Genomic DNA, 13,586 nt, shown 5'->3' on the forward strand with positions numbered 1-13,586 from the left:
GGCAGGTGGCACTTATTCCTGGTTAATGTTGAGGAAGTTGAGCTCAAAGTGGCTAAGGGAACTTCCCAAAGTCACATAGGAAGTAGCAGAGTAGAACCAAACACAGATTGTCTCTGAATCAGGCAGGTTGTCAGATTCCAAAATGGGCTCTTAATTTTTGGAGGTCAAAAAGCTGAACAGACAAAGCTATTTCTTTTTTCTTCTTCTTCTTCTTTTTTTTTTTTTTTTTTTTTTTTTTGAGCTAGGATTTCGCTATGCTGCCTAGGCTGGTCTAGGCTCAAGCTGCCCTCCTGCCTTAGCGTTCTGAGTGCTGGGCTTACAGGTTTGTGTCACCACACCCAACAGAACAGACATTTCTTTAAAGAAGACATACAAATGGCCAAAAAATATGTGAGAAAAATGCTTAGTATCACTTTTAATCAGAGAAATGCAAATCAAAACCACAGTGAGGTATCATCTCACCTGTCAGGATGAGTATTACCAAAAAGACAAAAAATAACAAGTGCTGGCGAGGATATGGAGACAAGGAAGCTCTTACACACTGTAGGGGGGTGTAAACTAGAGGAGCTGGCTGGGCGTGCGGCACACGCTGACATCCCAGCACTTTGGGAGGCCGAGGCGGGCAGATCACCTGAGGTCAGGAGTTTGAAACCAGCCTGGCCAACATGGTGAAACCCCGTATCTACTAAAAACATAAAAATTAGCTGGGAGCGGTGGATCACACCTGTAATCCCAGCACTGTTGGGCGGCTGAGGTGGGTGGGTCACTTGAGGCCAGGAGTTCAAGACCAGCCTGGCCAACGTGGTGAAACCCCATCTCTACTAAAAAATACAAAAATATGCCAGGTGCAGTGGCGGGTGCCCGTAATCCCAGCTACTCAGGAGGCTGAGGCATGAGAACCACTGGAACCCGGGAGGCAGATGCTACAGTGAGCAAGCCGAGATTACACCACTATACTCCAGCCTGGGCAACAGTGAGACTCTGTCTCGAAGAGAAAAAAGAGAAAGAGTAAGAGTAAGCTAAGGCACCCACTATGGCAAACAGTATGGAGGTTCCTCAGAAAACTGCAAATGAAATTACAGTGTGATCCAGCAGTCCCACTACAGTGTAGATACCCAAAGAAAAGGAAATCATTGTCAGAGGGGCATCCACACCTCCGTTTCCTACAGCACTGTTCACCATAGCCAAGATATGGAATCAGCGTCGGTGTCCAACAGCAGATGATGGATAGAGAAAATGTGGTCTTTATACACAGTAGCGTACTATTCAGCCATAACACAGGATGAAGTCCTGTTATTCTCAGCAATGTGGATGGAACTGGAAGATATTATGAAATAAGCCAGAGACAGATAGTTACACAGCACATGTTCTCTTATGTGGAAGGCAAAAAAGAGTGGATCTCATGGAAGTTGAAAGTAGACAGAGGATCCTAGAGGGTGAGAAGGGTGTGGGAAGAGGGAGATAGGGAGAAATTTGTTAAAGGATACAAAATTATAGCTGGATAGGAATAAGTTCTAGTGTTCTATAACATAGGATGACTATAGTTAACAGGAATATATAGTTTCAGACTGGGAGTGGTGTCTCATGCCTGTAATCCTAGCACTTTGGGAGGCTGCGGTGGGTGGATCACCTGAGGTCAGGATTTTGAGACTAGCCTGGCCAACGTGGTGAAACCCCGTCTCTACTAAAATACAAAAATTAGCCGGGCATAGTGGTGAGTGCCTGTGTAATCCCAGCTACCAGGGAGGCCGAGGCAGGAGAATAGCTTGAACCTGGGAAGCAGATGTTGCAGTGAGCTGAGATCACACCACTGCCCTGTAGCCTGGGCAACAGAGGAAGACTTTGTCTCAAAAAATATATATATATTTATATATATAGTTCCAGATAACTGGAGGAAGGGTATTGAACGTTACCAACACAAAGAAATGATAAATGTTTGAGATGGTGGATATGCTAATTATGCTGATCACCTACAATACATGTATTATAACATCACCATGTGTACTACATACATATGTACAGTACACAATTATGTGTCAATTAAAAAAGAAAAAACTGAACTTAGATTGGAATGGCTATGAAGTAGCTAGCTTTTTCATATTTTTTATATAGACCCTAGGCATTTATTTTAAGTAAACTACGCTTGGCTTCAGGAAATGTTTAGTATTTGAATTTTAGCCTTGCATTTTATAATACAGAGAAGTAAAACTGTAGACTTGCTTTAGATACAGTCACAGGGATTTGCCGTGATGACCTTTTTATGTAATAAGGGGGAAATATACCTTAATTAATAGGCATACATGCTCAGTTTTCTCCCTCGTACACATTTTTAGTTGTTGTCCCGGCATTGTGATACTTATGTAAACTGTATGCGATATCTTAGGTAGGAATCAGAATTTTAAGGTAAGAATACTTAAAGTTATGTATTTTTCAAACTTTCAAACTGGATATTTTACATGTCCATTATATAACTGTAATTAAATTATCAAAAAGACAATACCTGTCTTTAATATGGGTGAGGCTCTAGCTTTTCTTTTTCTTTTTTTTTTTTTTTTTTTTTTTTTGAGACAGGGTCTCACTTTCTCCCAGGCTGGAGTGTAGTGGTGTGATCATGGCTCACTGCAGCCTCAGCCTCATAGGCTCGAGAGATCCTCCCACCTCAGCCTCCCAAGTAGCTGGGACCACAGGTGTACGACACCATGCCCAGCTAATGTTTAAAATTTTTTGCAGAGACAGGGCCTCCCTCTGTTTCTCAGGCTGGTCTGGGATTCCTGGATTCAAGTGATTCTCCTGCTTCATCCTCCCAAAGTGCTGTGATTACAGGCACGTGCCACTGCCTGGCCCCATATAAGTGGGATGATGACTTGAGCCTAGGAGTTCCAGACCAGTCTGGGTAACATGGCACAAGACCCTGTCTCTACAAAAACTAAAAAAATTAACTGGTCATGGTGGCACCTGCCTGTGGTGCCAGCTACTCCAGGAGGCTGAGGCGGGAGGATAACTTGAGCCCAGGAGTCAAGGCTGCAGTGAGTTCTGATCTTGTCATTGCATTCCAGCCTGGGTGACAGAGTGAGACCTTGTCTCTTAAAAAAAGTTACTGGCTACCTGATTATTCATAGGAAAAAAAACTGAACTCTGCTCTAAACCTCATACCTAGTACAAAAATTAACTCAAAATGGATCATGGACTAAAATGTAAAATGCAAAATAAAGATGAAAAGAGGAGCTAGAGACTGGGAGAAACTATTCGCGAACCACATGTCTGATAAAGGACTCATATCTATAATATATAAAGAACTATCAAAATTCAGCAGTGAAACCGAATCATCTAGTTTGAAAATGAATAAAAGACCTGAAGAGACATTTCAGATAACATATAAGCACATGAAAAGATGTGCAACATCATGAGCCATCAGAAAAATGCACACTAAAGCCACGTCACTATACACCTATCAGAATGCCTAAAATAAAAAGTAGTAACAAGACCAATGCTGGTGAGGACGCAGGGAAACGGGATCACTCACACTTGGCTGGTGGGAATGGAAGACGGTACAGACATTCTGGAAAACAGCTTGACAGTTTCTTAAACTCAATGTGCAATTGCCATAGGATGCAGCACTCACATTCATGGGCAGTTATCCCAGAGAAATGAAGACTTATGTTCACACAAAAGCCTATATGTATCTGTTCATAGCAGCATTATTTATAAAGGCTAGAAACTGGAAACAACCTGGAGACTGCTCAGCAGGTGAATGGTTAAACAAACTGGTGCACCCAGGCCCCAGATACCACTCTGCAGTAGTTAATGACATCCTTGTTCATCAGTCTTTCAACCTAGAAACCACCATCATGTTTACTCCCCTTTTTTCCATCCTGGGTCTGAGTGGACTTCATTTTGCATTTCTTTCCAATGCATTTTCCCTCTGTCCTTTCTGGTTGCACCTCATGCCTCATTTGAACCATTGTAAGAGCCACCGAATTGTTTCTCTGCCTCATCATGGAATCCTTTCTACACTTCATGCCCCGCATTGTCATTGGAACAATCTTTCCAAAACATGAACAAACTAACTTAAAAGAAATATCCCAGGTAGCCTTCCAAATAAGTATAAGCTTTCTGTTAGAAGTTTGACTTCTTGTCTATAGGGAACCCCAGGACTGTAGAGAGACGGATTTGCTGTCTGCATTTTCAGATCACCCAGAAATCCCTGGAGGGGCCCATGTGGAATAGTGGCACAAATACCGGTTCTAGAATCAGAAGCCCTCATATCCTGGTTCTAACACTAGCTGGATGTTCTTGGGAAAGTTTTGATTTCATAACCTCAGAAACTCCATTTCTTAAGAAATGGAGATGAGAAAACATACTCAAGGGATCACACAAGGATACTGGGAGGAGCAGATGAGGGACATGGTGAACATGCTGTGTAATCCGTGAAGTACGTCGTATGTGTGAGAAGTGGAGCTGTGTGGATAACGGTTCTGGAATCATTGTATGAAAATGATGGAAAGCACATTCGTAGTTCTGCCTGATGATAGCACTGGGCACCTGTGTTGTACGTGACTGCAACATGGGTGAGGCCCGGGTCAGTACAGCTCACAGTTTGCTTTTCATGCAGTTATAAAGGACCGAGAGGACCCTTCCCCCCTCCAGCTGTAGGAAGGAGGCGGCTGTCTCCTGCCTCTATTTGGTGGGATTGTCTGTGGCTCCTTGGTGACAGGAATGCAGGGAGTGGGGGAAGAAAGCCGGCCTGACTGCTCACTAGTCAGCCTTCCCCCAGGAAGGAGTGGAGGGGTCATTTCGTGGTAACTTGCCAAGTCTTTCTTAACCCCTCTGCTCTTTGACATGACCAGCATGACAAGTAAAAGACCCATTAGAGACAGATGGGCTGTGTGTCCCGTGCCTTTATGGCTTTGTGGCCTCAGAGCTGCCAGAACTCGATAGCTTTCTGGGGAACGGTGGGTCAACCAAGGGGCTGAAAATAGTGAGAGGAAGAAAATTCTCCCTCGCTGCTCTGGTCTGGGAGTGATTACTGAGGAGAGCGGCATGGAGGGCCCAGCCGTGGGGTCCCTCTCAAGCACACCCTCACCGCAGTGGGAATGCGGGTCTCAACCTCCCTAGGCCTCCGTGATTTTCGTCTGTCACATACTCACCTCCAGCAGGGACGTCTATGGTAATGAGATGAAGGAGCATCCTAGCACATGTGGCACTTAGTAGGCTTGCGGTGAGTGGACGCTGGTGTCAGTGGAACAGGAGACTGGGAGCTGCATGTGGACGCACTCACGTCCTGGTGGTATGGGTGGACAGAGGAGAGAGGGACGCTCTGCCGTTCTCCTTTTGGTCTGTCACCCCCGCTGTTGTGAACAGAATCCGTGAGTGTATTCTGTTGCCCCAGTCAACTTGGTAGGCTGATTGCTCAATTTTCTGCTTCCACTTTTGATTTCTTAAGAATGGGAAAAGGAATATTTCCGTTACTTTTCTGGTTGATGGCATACATTCCTTGATATCACCTTAATGCTTTTTAATTTCGATGTATTTTGGATGCTGGAGCTTGCCTGACATCTGTGTTTTTATGCCTCACACTCTCGCGTAACTGTTGGCCACACCAGGACCAGAGAGAAGTGACCAGACCGATTGATAGCAGGGCTAGGACCGGAATTCTCCAGCCTTTTGATGCCCAGCAGGCTCTGTTTTCTGTATTGCACTGCTCTTTCCTGTTTCGACCCCTGTTAGGACAGTGGATGTGAAATGTAGCTGGGCGCTTTTGGGGGTGTGATAGAAGTATGGCAGATGCCTCAGACTGGCATTTTTCTCTGACTCTGAATTCTCATGGCTCAGAGTCAGTCTCTAGGCTACTGACCGGGAAGATACAGCAAGCTGTTCTGTATGGCAAACGATGCCAGGGCATTTTTTTCACCCGGCAATTTGTTTGGTTTGGACTGGAATAAATCTCTGATGTTGGTTTCTTTGGCAATATTATTAGGGAGTGGAGCCTGACTTGTTAACTTAGCCCGATTCATAGTGCTTAGAATCTCAGTGAGTGTGTGTTGAACTGAGTGGAAGTGTGAGAGCATCTTGGACAGTGGTTTGCAAACGTAGCTGCATCTGGATGGCTGTGAAGAAAGCATGCTTGCTTACTCCCGACCAGTTGAAATAGAATCTGTAGGAATGGAGCCTGGGCAGCTCTAGTGCTGTTAAAAACCCCCAGCTGGTTCTGATATACCGTAAAGGTTGAGATGCACTGATCCACAGTGAATTGGAGGCCTGGATCATAGACATGCCTTATGCTTTCACCAGCTTAGAATGGCTCTTGTGCTTTAGAACTGTGAAAAAAAAAATTGTTACCCAAACAAATGTGGAAACAGCCTAAATGCCACATCCTGTCATGAAGTATATTTAGCAGTTATTCACTCTATTCTGATCTCTACCCATTCCACCTTTTCTTCATGGAACAATAATTTGACAGTTGGTTATGCAGAACCAGAGTAAGTCTAGTTTGATTGGCAGGAAACGATTTTGGGTATGAAGTACCCTTTAGGCATTTATTGAACTCTTGTTTGTACCACCGCTGTGCTGGACAGTTTATAAATATTACTTCTTTAAACAAGGCCTATGGAGTCAGGCTGCCTGGGTTTTGCTAAGTAGTTGTGTCATTTGGGGTAAGTTTTTAAGCTTATATAAACCTGACTTTCATCTATGAAATGGGATGACAAGGGGTCATTATCATCTCACAGGATCGTGCAAATGTGTGTGTAAAGTGCTTAGTTTCGTGCCTAACACATAATAACTAGTTAGTAAAGTTATTACACCATCGTCGTCATATTTAAATGTAAATATTAAGAGCTAATAAATTTGTAAAAGGTACTATACCTTTACCCCTTGACTACTTTAGTTTTAAGTGGTTGGGTTAATTTATCCCTTAAATATTGGCCTCTTGAATACCTTGAATTTCAATTGAACGTAGCCAGAGGATTTCATAATTGGACCATTGCCTCTGGAAGTTGGAGCTTTGTTTGTTCGTTTGGTTTCACTTCCTACACTAAGCATGTGGCTGTGCACACCTTTATGGTGACTTCTGGTACTGGGGAATCAAAGCTTCATTCGCTTCTTTGGAGGAGATGATCTTATGCTATATGAAGCACTCAGACTTTGTTAACTGTGTACCATCCAGACAAGACCAGGTGCTTCCCATGGCAGCCTGTCCTTTTCTTAGCTCTCTCATCAATCTAGCCTGTTCCTTCTATTCCTCTTTATACTAGAACTTGTCTTTGAACAAGGAATGTTGTTTTGTCACTGCTAGGTCTCCAGCAATTAGTAATGCTTAGCACATACCAGGTGCCTCCTGAATGTTAATAGGTGATAATCTAGCAGAACACAAGATAAATCCACAGGTTGAGATTTAAGCTGTGTGGTATGAACGCTGCATTGGCAAACTTATTAAATCAATTTTGTTAATACAAGTTTAACATATGTTAGTAACTGACTTAATTCAGGAATCATTTACTGAGTGTCTTCTAGGCCAGACACTGGGGACAGAAAGGTAATAATATATGATCCCTGCCTCATGCACAGGAAGTCTAGTGCGATGGACAGACACGTGCCAATGGCTGCCATGGAATATGGTGAACATTAAGATAAAGGGGCACCCTGTGTGCTCTTGGAGCACAGAGCAGGGTTTGTGTTCTGGGAACATGGGCTCCATGTGAAAACACAATTTAAATTTTCTTTTTTCTTTTTCCTTTTTTTTTTTTTTTTTTTTTTTTGAGACAGAGTCTTGCTCTGTGGTCCAGGCTGGAGTACAGTGATGTGATCTCGGCTCACTGCAACGTGCTTCCCCCAGGTTCAAGCGATTCTCGTGCCTCAGCCTCCCGAGTAGCTGGGATAACAGGTGTGTGCCACCACGCCTGGCTAATTTTTGCATTTATAGTAGGAATGGAGTTTCACCATGCTGGCCGGGCTGGTCTTGGACTCCTGACATCAGGTGATCCTCCCACCTCGGCCTTCCAAAGTTCTGGAATTATAGGCATGTATGTATTCATCCTTTTAAATATCTGTGGGTAGAACTTAACTTTAAATGGGTACTAATTAAACTATTGAATGACTTTAGTATGGATTGAATGACTTTGCTTGGGCCTCGTTTTTAATTTCCTTCATTAGAGGAAAAAAAAATGCACGTTGAATATCCCTCGTCCAAACTGCTTGGAACCAGAAGTGTCTCAGATTTCTTTACATTTTTGGATTTTTGAATATTTGTATTATACTTGCTGGTTGAGCCTCCTGAATTCAAAAATCCAGAGTCTGAGCTGTTCCAATGAACATTTCGTTGAGCGTCACGTCGGCACTCAAAAGTTGTAGATTTCAGAGTTTCTGGTTAGGGAGACTCATCCTGTATGGGTGCTGGAATGTCACAGGAGTTCTGGACCAGAGGTTGGGTGACTAGGGTTTGGTTTTCGCTTTGTTACTAAACAGGCTGTTTTCTTCCATAAGCTCAGCTTTAGATCCCCCGGTTGTCAAAGAAGGGAATGGGCCATCTGATGTTTAAGGCCTCTGTTAGTTCTGACTTGGAGACACCTGGCTTCAGTTCATCTTCCTTAGGAGTGGACAAAGAATATGGGAATTTTGAAATTGTTAGTCAACATCTACAGGGTCGTTGCAGCCTGGTTTTGGGTAAAGGTCATCTTTAGTGAGCCCAGGGAGAAACAGTGGTTTAGCTGTCAGCTGAGAGGGGTAAGTGGTCCTATTAATTTTCCTCTGTGTTAGTGAAAGCATTGTGTTAAGGGTCACAGCGTTAGTGGAGCTGGCTGGAAAGAGGAGGGGAACTCACTGTTACAGGTTATATTGAATGTCTTTAGTCACTAAATGCTTTTTATGATATGTTTTTCAGGATTTCAGTGTGGTATGATTTCTCTGTGTTAAGCACAGGAAATTTAACATCAGCAAAAAAGAATGCTCTTTCTTTTTTTTTTTTTTTCTTTGAGATGGACTTTCGCTCTTGTCACCCAGGCTGGAGTGCAGTGGCGTGATCTCAGCTGACTGCAACCTCGACCTCCTGAGTTCAAGGGATTTTCCTGCCTCAGCCTCCTGAGTAGCTGGAATTACAGGTGCCTGCCAGCATGCCCGGCTAATTTTTGTATTTTTAGTACAGATGGGGCTTTGCCATATTGGCCAGGCTGTTCTTGAACTTCTGACCTCAGGTGATCTTCCTGCCTCGGCTTCCCAAATTGCTGGGATTACAGGCATGCGCCGCCATGCCTGGCGTTGAATGTTCTTTCTATGGGAATCTACGAAAGCCAGCTTTTGAGTCTAGTGGCAGAAAACCTCTTCTTCATTGTTGAGCTGTGCTGTGAGCTTGGAGGGCTTCAAGTCCAGCTGAAAAAGCTGTAGTTTTTTAGGTCAGTTGGCGGTCTTGGAGAACTTAATGAGCACTGGGCTGGAGTGATACTGTCAGAGTTCATGAGCTGTTTGAGACTCTCAAAGCCTAGATACTGGGGTTGCCCAAATACGTCAGCTGGACTCACTATTTGTCTCGGGAGTCGGGGGATGGAAAATGCTGTGGTCTTAACTCTTCTCTTAATTTTACAGTGCTGTTATTAATGTTAAGAATGATTTCATACGGTTGCATTTTGCTTTGTAATTCACAGAGAATTTTAAAATCCGTTATCTGATTTTATTCCCTCAGCAGTTCTGTGAAAAAGGTAGAGCACTTTCATATCTTCTGTTTTCCTGTGATTCTCTTGTGGCTCACAGAAGCTAAGAGCCTTCACCAAGGTCATCGGGTGAATGAGTTGCAGAGCTGGGAGCAGAGGCTCAGGCTTCTAGTGACCCTGTTTCTTCCTTGATAGCTCGCTCTCGTGGCGCTATGTTCAGGTAACTGCGCATGCTCGGTTTGGTCTTTCGTAAATCCCTGCCCCATTTCGGGGGAGGTTCTTGGGAGGCTTCTATTCATTTTGGAGCATTTAAGTATCTTGTCCTCTCTCCCTCTTCCCAGATGCATGGCCATTTCTGCAGGCTCCCAGGCTGGCCCTTGTGCGTGGAGACGTCTCCTGCCTCCACGTTGCTTGCACGCCGCCTTCTGAAGGGGCTCTTCCCCGCATGGAACCCCCTCGTGCTGCCTCCACACTGCAGGCTGTTCGGTAAATGTTCCTAAGTCAGCATCGTTGTTTTCTAGAAATGGGATGGGGTATGGATGCCAAGTTCTTTTCTGTGTGAAGTCTTCGATTGTATCATCTTGCCTTCCCCGTGTGTGCTCCTTGAGGTTGTCGCTGTGCTGCGGTCATCTGTGTTCCCTAGGGTGCCTCCCTTGGAGTCCTGGCCGTATGAGACATGCAGTCAGTGTTCACGGCCTAAATGAGAGAAAGACCAATAGAGCCATTAAATCTGGAAAATGACAAGTGAGGGAAAGGAATTTTTATTGAAGGCATGTGAAAAAGAAATCTCTTTAGAAAAGTTGACCTGTTTCTCAACTGGAGTTGAATTTCAGCTCAGAAAAGCAGCTGTGTGCCGAGGGCTTTGGGATTTCAGTTTGTGACAGATGAATTGAATTTGTTGTTGTATGAATGTGTTATCCTTTTGTGGTTTTATTAGACCTTTCTCCCAAATGGAATCGATTTTTCTATAAAACTCACACTTCCTTTTTGAGAAGTGTAACACTAATTGTATGGGATGGTCTCCCAAAAAATTACCAGCCAGGAACCAAACACACTGCCTGAGACTCACGGCCCCTGGTTTCTGCCTGTGCAGCTGCAGGGCAGAGAGGCACGCTCGAGCCGAAATCAAGACGCATGTCTGCATCTTCTCTTTCTTGACTGCTGTGTCGTCTCTGAGCTGGCCTGCCTTCAACGTCTAGGAGCTTGGTGGGTGTAGACACATTACGGTATGGAGGAGGGATATGGCGTTGCCACAGCCAGGAGACTCGCTGAAGTCTCTGTTCTCTTCCTGCTCACTGCTCTGACTTTGTACAAGTCACATTTGTAGGGCTGTGCACAGTGGCTTACACCTGTAATCCCAGCACTATGGGAGGCCGACCTGGGAGGATCTCTTGAGCCCAGAGTTTGGAACCAGTCTGGGCAACATGGTGAAAGCCCATCCCTACAAAAAATAAAAATTAAAAAATTAGCCAGGTGTGGTGGCTCATGCCTGTAATCCCAGCTACTGGAGAGGCTGAGGTGCGAGAATCACTTGAGCCTGGGAAGTCGAGGCTGCAGTGAACCATCATCACGCCACTGCACTCCAGCCTGGTCAGAGCAAGACCTTGTCTCAAAACAGACAAAAACAAACAAACAAAAACCCATGTGTAATAGTGGCAGTAGTTAACTTTTGAAAGTTTGAAGAAAAGTTTCTAAATCACCTGTGACCATGGACAATTTACTTAGCCTTTCTATGCCTCAGTTTCCTCATCTATGAAAAATGAGAGAATATGTTACTGATCTTACAGGATCATTAAACCATTGCCCAGACTGCTTATAGAGCTAGAGCTTTTTCCTTGAAGTACATGAGTATGGCTGTCAGACATCTGAAACCCGAAGCCATCTTAAAACATCATTTTGATGCTACCCCCTGCCTGCCCTTTTTTTCCATTTGTAAGGGACAAGGATCCAGGAAGGAAAGTATCAGCTTACAAAGGCTTTTGTTACAATTAATCCTTCATGTTCTTTCTTTTGGTATCTTATTCTCTGTTTACTTTTTTTTTTTTTTTTTTTTTTTACATTTTTTGAGACAGAGTCTTACTCTGTCACCCAGGCTGGAGTGCAGTGGCACGATCTCGGCTCACTCCAACCTCTGCCTCCCAGGTTCAAGTGATTCTTGTGCCTCAGCTTCCTGAGTAACTGAGATTACAGGCGTGTGCCACCACGTCCAGCTAATTTTTATGTTTTTAGTGGAGACAAGGTTTCGTCGTGTTGGTCAGGCTGATCTTGAACTCCTGAACTCAGGTGATCTGCCTGCCTCAGTCTCCCAAAGAGCTGACATTACAGGTGTGAGCCACTGCGCCCGGCCGCTGTTTCCATTTTGTAACACTAGCGTCACCCCAGTGTAGGGTGGCTAGGGGTATTCTTCTTTCCTGTTTCCTGGTGTATTTTCCTCTACAGTCTTGATCACTCTTTAACATATTTTTGGTTGTCTGTCGCTACCTACAAAAATATATGTTCGCTGTTATATCACCAGTGCCTGGCACATAGATAGTCAATATTTGTTGAATGAATGAATGAATGGGCTGAAAGAACCTTATTCTTCTTTCTTCTGTCACTTTACACCAAATGCTTTTGGAAAACGCTATGTGAACAGGGATCGTAAGCAGCAGAGGTTACACACATGGCTGTGGGATAGCCCATGATCCTCAGATACTTGTCTGGAAGGAGGTGGAGTACTTGAGTAGAAATGATACAAGATAACTTCTGCAGGAAATCAGCCAAGTGTCACAGCTTTTCACACAGGCGTGTGATGTTAGTGTATGTGTGTATGAAGAGCTGTCGTGGCCTAGAATCACGGGCCTTTGGATCCCTTGTACAGATAGAAAAGTAAAGGCGGAGGCCCAGGAATGCTGTAGGCCACCGAGGTAGAGTCCCTGTCTGTCCTTCTCAGTGTCCGGTCACTTCTCACTGCACTCCCCTCTTTACTCCTAAAGCCACTTTCCCTGACTCTGAATGTGTAACCACGAGGGAGAAAATGTACTCCAGGCTCACAATTTGTGGAGAAAAAGCCCAGCACCTAAAAATAATGTTCACAAAGTTTGTACCTAGAAAACGTGGCCATTTCTATCATGTCTTTGATTTTCCCTGTTTCTCATAAATTTTATAAACAAGACAGTAGAAGGAGATTCGTGAACAGCAACTTTAGAACAAGGGGGAAAAAATCAAACCTAGAGCATTCCAGTTTCTGTTTTCTTCTCAGTTTAGGGCTGAGGCACTTTAGCTTCCTGTCTAAGGGACTACTCAAATCTGATTAGAAGCCATTGTGGGCTGGTAATTATCCATAATTTTAGGAAAACAGATGTAGCACCAACTCTGTTCTCTAATAGCAGGCTTATTAATTTTAAATTTGCATGGCAGGAGAATCAGATGGCGAGGTGAGATAAGCATTCAGATGGTTGGTCAATGATAGCTGTTTACTTCCATGTATCACATGGGGATTTGGGACCGGGGAAGCCCGCTGAGAACTGATGATTATCTGTCCGCTAACCAGCTGGGTTCTTTTTCCTCCTGAGCTCAGAAAGATTGCTCCTACTGCAGCCAGGGAAGACAGGTTGTTGACTGGTTAGAAATCATGGTAGGTTATTTTCTCCACTCGCAGTTTGCAGTTGGAAAGCAGAGCTATCAAAAAGTTGTCTCTGTTGTATTTCAAATCTGGGTGTTTAAAAAATTATGTAAGCAATTTAATCATTTCTTTAACAGTAGTTGTGTGTGTTCTTGATGCGAATGAGAGGTGCATTCCCTTGTAAAATCCCTGGGACTTTATAGGAGGATGTGAGCCTTAGAAGAGAAGTTGGTTTTCTAGATGATCATGTAGCACTAGACAAAGACGTTGATTGAAGCGATTTAAAAAAATTTTGTCTGAGTTCAGATTTTACACCAATATTTAGAAAATCAGCAAAAGAA

This window comes from Macaca mulatta, chromosome 15 (genome assembly GCF_049350105.2).
Source record: "Macaca mulatta isolate MMU2019108-1 chromosome 15, T2T-MMU8v2.0, whole genome shotgun sequence".
NCBI lineage: Eukaryota > Metazoa > Chordata > Mammalia > Primates > Cercopithecidae > Macaca > Macaca mulatta.